This window comes from Gekko japonicus, unplaced genomic scaffold (assembly GCF_001447785.1).
Source record: "Gekko japonicus isolate JY-2015 unplaced genomic scaffold, Gekko_japonicus_V1.1 scaffold3182, whole genome shotgun sequence".
NCBI classification, from domain to species: domain Eukaryota; kingdom Metazoa; phylum Chordata; class Lepidosauria; order Squamata; family Gekkonidae; genus Gekko; species Gekko japonicus.
This window is the reverse complement of record NW_015176544.1, coordinates 78,977-83,879: the sequence shown is the minus strand read 5'-3', so window position 1 is coordinate 83,879 and position 4,903 is coordinate 78,977.

Here is a 4,903-nt window from a genome sequence, read left to right as displayed (position 1 = left end):
GCCTTCATATGGACCATGCCGGGGTGGCCCTCGTGAAGTGATTTCAGCACTTTTTCCCTGAGTTTGTGAGGGACCACCACCCGGCTTCCCCACAAAAGACATCCCTTAGACACAGACAGCTCATTTTGGCGCATTTTGTAAGGGGCAAATTCTGGCTCCACAGAGCCCACAGGCCACCCCCTCCAAACCCAGTTCAAAACTCTGGAGATCACAATGTCTTTAGCGGACGCAGCCGCAATGTCCTTGGAGGTGATCGGAGCCTGGGACAGTTCATCAATCGCTAACACCTCGTTAGCTGGAGCTGGGTCTGAGTCCAGGCCGGGCAGAGGGCAGCGACTCAAAGCGTCCGCGTGACCAATCGCCTTACCCGGCCGATGTTCTAGGTCGTAATCGTAGGCGGACAGGAACAGAGCCCACCTCAGCATCCGCGCTGACATGATGTTGGGAAGTTGCCGGTCCGGGGCAAAGATTCCCAACAGGGGCTTGTGGTCAGTTACAAGGAGAAACTTCCGACCATATAAAAAGTCATGAAACTTTTTAACTGCTGCAACAAGCGCCAGTCCCTCCTTGTCGATCTGGGCGTACCCCTTCTCCGCGCTTGACAATGAGCGGGAATAAAATGCTACGGGAGCTTCCTCGCCATTTGGCATCATATGGCTGAGCACTGCCCCCACCCCATAAGGAGATGCATCCGCAGCCAACACCAACATTTTATTATCATCGTAGTGAGTCAACACTGCATTGGACACCAGTAATGCCTTGACTCCTTTGAACGCCCGTTCCTGCTCTGACCCCCACCGCCATTTTGCCTCTTTGTGCAGGAGGGCATGTAGTGGGGCCGCTACCGACGCCTTGTGGGGGAGGAAGGCGTGGTAAAAATTGAGGAGTCCAAGGAATGCTTGGAGCTCCTTTTTGTTCCCTGGACATGGGGCATCCTTAATTGCCCTCACCTTGTCCTCTGTGGGGTGGACACCATGTTCGTCGATCCTGAACCCCAAAAATTCCACACTGGGAACACCCACTATACATTTGGACTGTTTTACCTTAAGTCCCGCTTGAGAGAACCGTTTCAGTACCTCTCGAACTCTGCTCATGAGTTCCTCATCGGACCTCCCAGCCACCAACACATCGTCAAAATAAGGGACAGTCCCCTGAACTCCCCTCAGTAACCCTTCCATGAGGCCTTGGAACACTCCTGGGGCCACGTTTACCCCAAACTGGAGCCGGTTCACTCGAAAAGCCCCTCTGTGGGTGACGATTGTCTGCGCCTCAGCCGCCTCCCTGGTCACAGGCAGCTGTTGGTAGGCTTGGGCGAGGTCGAACTTTGCAAACACTTTCCCCCCTCCCAGTGACGCCAGGACGTGGCTGATTACCGGGACAGGGTAGGAATGCTGCTGCAAGGCACGGTTGATCGTGCACTTATAGTCAGCGCATATTCGGATGGAGCCATCCGATTTTACTGGCGTGACTATAGGCGTCTCCCATTTGCTAAATGGGACTGGCTCCAATACTCCTTGGGCTATGAGCTTGTCCAGCTCGGCTTCGATCCGTGGTTTAAGCGGGATTGGCACCTTCCTATACTTCAACCGTATAGGTGTCACAGATGGATCGAGCTCAAAAGACACAGGGGGCCCTTTGTACTTTCCCAGACCGCCCCCGAACACATCAGGAAATTCCTTATATAGTACAGCCCATTTATTTTCCGATACTGCATTCACTCCAGTAAGTGCTATACCGAGTGGTTCAAACCACTCCAACCCAAGTAAATTCACCCGGTTACCTTCGGCAATCAAACAAGACAATTCAACACATTTCCCTTTAAACTCGACCATGAAGGTGTCCCTCCCCGCCAGAGGAATGCGCCTCCCCTGGAAATCGGACACCTGCGTTTCAGCGGCTTTCAAACGCCGCCGGCTCCTGGTCGGGAACATGCGCTGCCAGGTGTGGGAGGACAGGACGGTCACGGACGATCCGGAGTCGACCTCCATGCTGCAGGGCACTCCGTTGAGGTTGACTGTGACGTGGATCTTCCCCGTCCCTCCGACTCGACGAACCGCAGGCTTGGTTGACAGGCTCGATGTCGTCTGACGGTCGTCCTCACGATGTGCTGCTCGTGAGCGTTGATTCCGGGGTGATGCTTCTGGCGTGGACCTCTTAGTCGCTCTGCAGGCTCGAGCGATGTGGCCCATTTTGCCACACTTACGGCAGGGGACGTCTTTCGTCCAACACTGCTCACGTGGGGGCTTCCCGCCACAGCCTGCGCAGGCTGGGCTGGTCGAAGTCTTCACTGGGGTCCGCTGGTCTGCCTTCTTTTTGACGATGCAGACGTCACTCAGCTTACCCTCGCTGTCACTGTCGGCCCCCTGGTGGTGAACGCGCAGCTCCGTCGCTGCCAAACGCTGACGCACCTCTCGGGTCGATTTGTCGGCTGCTTCCGCGGCGATGGCCTCGTCGTAGGCCGTTGCCCAGGTCAGCTCCTTTCTAGCGAACAGGCTCTGCTGCAGCCGGTCGTCCCTCATACCGCACACGAGCCGGTCTCGGAGGGCCTCTTCCACATTCGCGAAGTTGCAGGGCCTTGCCGCCTTTCGTAGGGCAGCCACAAACTCCGCCACCGACTCGCTGGCCGCCTGACCCCTCTTGTAGAAGGCATGCCGGCACGCAATCTCCGATGGCTTCGGGGAGAAATGTGCCTGCAGCTTCTCGGTCAGGTCCTTGTACGAGACGGTCGAGATGTCCGCTGGTGCCACCAGGGACCGGGCGATGTCGAACACGCTCTTCCCGCAAGAGCTCAGGAGCGTCGCCCGCTTCTTCCCCTCCGTCGTGATGTCGGAGGCTTCGAGGTGGAACCCAAACCTTGACAGGTAGGAGTCCCAGTCCTCGGTCGCTGGTTCGAAGGCCTCGAACTTCGGGCTATTGGCCATCGTTGCAATCGCTGCCACCGGCTCTGGTGGTGCCCGTTGCTGACTGGCCACGGCGAGCTGCTGCTCTTCGTTGTCCGTCGTGGGTCTGGATGTAGCGGGGCTGCCTACCCGCACTAGCATCCCACCCTCGTCGCCAATTGTTAAGTCCGGCGCTTAACAATGAGTCGGAGAGTGATTTCAGCAAAGACTCAAGTTTATTCAGCTCTTCGTTCACTTCTTCGACACGGTACAACATCTGATAGCCCGAACAGTTTGCCCATTGAAACTGCCCGGTATTTAAACATTCCCGGCTAATATAGCCACTCCTACTATACACATAACAACCAATCCGGTTGAGCGCATAAGGACCAATCACAAACGTTCCCGCTTGCAGCTTGCTTGAATGTGATTGGGTCGCGAGTCTTGGACTAGAATCCTCTGTCCAAGACGAAGCTTAACATTGCTTCCCTATGTGATGATTCACATAAAACCTCCTGTACTCATGGCAGCTATGAATACACTTTCCTCTAACACCCTAATCATCTTGGTTGCCCTCCTTTGTACTCTATCCAGTTCTGCAACATCCTTTTTGAGATATGGTAACCAGAACTGCACACAGTATTCCAAATTATGGCACACCATAGCTTTATACAAGTGCACTGCAATACTGGCCATTTTATTTTCAGACCCTTCCTAATAATTCCTGACATAGACTTTGCCTTTTTTACCACCTTCCACTACAACCCAGGACCCTTCCATCTCAGCAAGTTTAGACCCTATCAGCATATACATAAAGTCAGGATTTTTTTTTGTTCCAATATGAATCACCTTATATTTACCCATGATGAACTTCATTTGCCCACTCATTTATTTATTATTTGGCTTTATATACCACCCTTCTCTGAAATCACAGAGCTCAGGGCAGTTAACATCAGAACTACACAATTTAAAACCAAGAAGTTAATGTAGTTAAAATAACATCAAACCGCGCCAAAGTAAATTTAGAGAGATCCTTCTGTAGCTCTTTACAATCCACCTTGGTTTACACAGTCCTGAATAATTTGGTGCTGTCTGTAAACTTGGCTACTATACTGCTCATTCCCAACTTCAAAACTTTTATGAACCAATGAAATAGCACCAGTCCCAACCAATGCTCCCTGTAAGCTGTGGAGTCTTGTAAGCAAAATTTCTACTTTGTGAGCTACTGGCATTAAAGTTGTGAGCGAGCGATTTGGCCACTGCATAAATTACTTGGCTCTGGAGCCATCGTTCCTGAGCGAAGACAAAAATGTGTGAGTCGGAGGCTAAAAAACTGTGAGCTAGCTCACACTAACTCGGCTTAGAGGGAACACTGGTCCCAATATGATCCTTGTGGGACCCCGCTGCTCACTTCCTTCCAGTGAAAACTATCAGTATATTCTCTCTGCTTCCTGCCATTTAACCAATTTTTAATCCATAAGAGGCCCCATCCTCGTATCCCATGACTGCTATGCTTACTCAGGACAGGAGACTTTGTGGCTAGATGAAGATGAGTAGCTGTGTTTGTCTGTAGCAGCAGAAAAGAGTCAGGAGACTTTGATGAAGTACCCTGTCATAAGCCTATTGGACTTCCCAGTAACTAATGTCTACCAGATTGCTCATTGTTAACCTGCTCAAAGAACTCCAAGAGGCTAGTGAGGTAGGACTTCCTTCCCTTCACCAGGCCTCAACTGGAACCAGAGCTCTTTCAGCTGAAGCGCTGGCCTGGTGGAACAGTCTCCCAAGTGAGATCCAGACCCTGAAGAACTTAATTCAATTCTGCAGGGCCTGTAAAACGGAGATGTTCCACCAGGCCTATGGTGAGGTGGCAGTAAACCATCTACACTGGTCTCCCCTGCCCTGTTCCATCTACTCTGGCCAACTCCTTTGCATGTGCTATTCAGTTGTGGCACACAAAAGTAGGGTTGGGATCCAACAACTGTGCTACATATTGCCATCTATTGGTAGTATCTTAATCAACTATC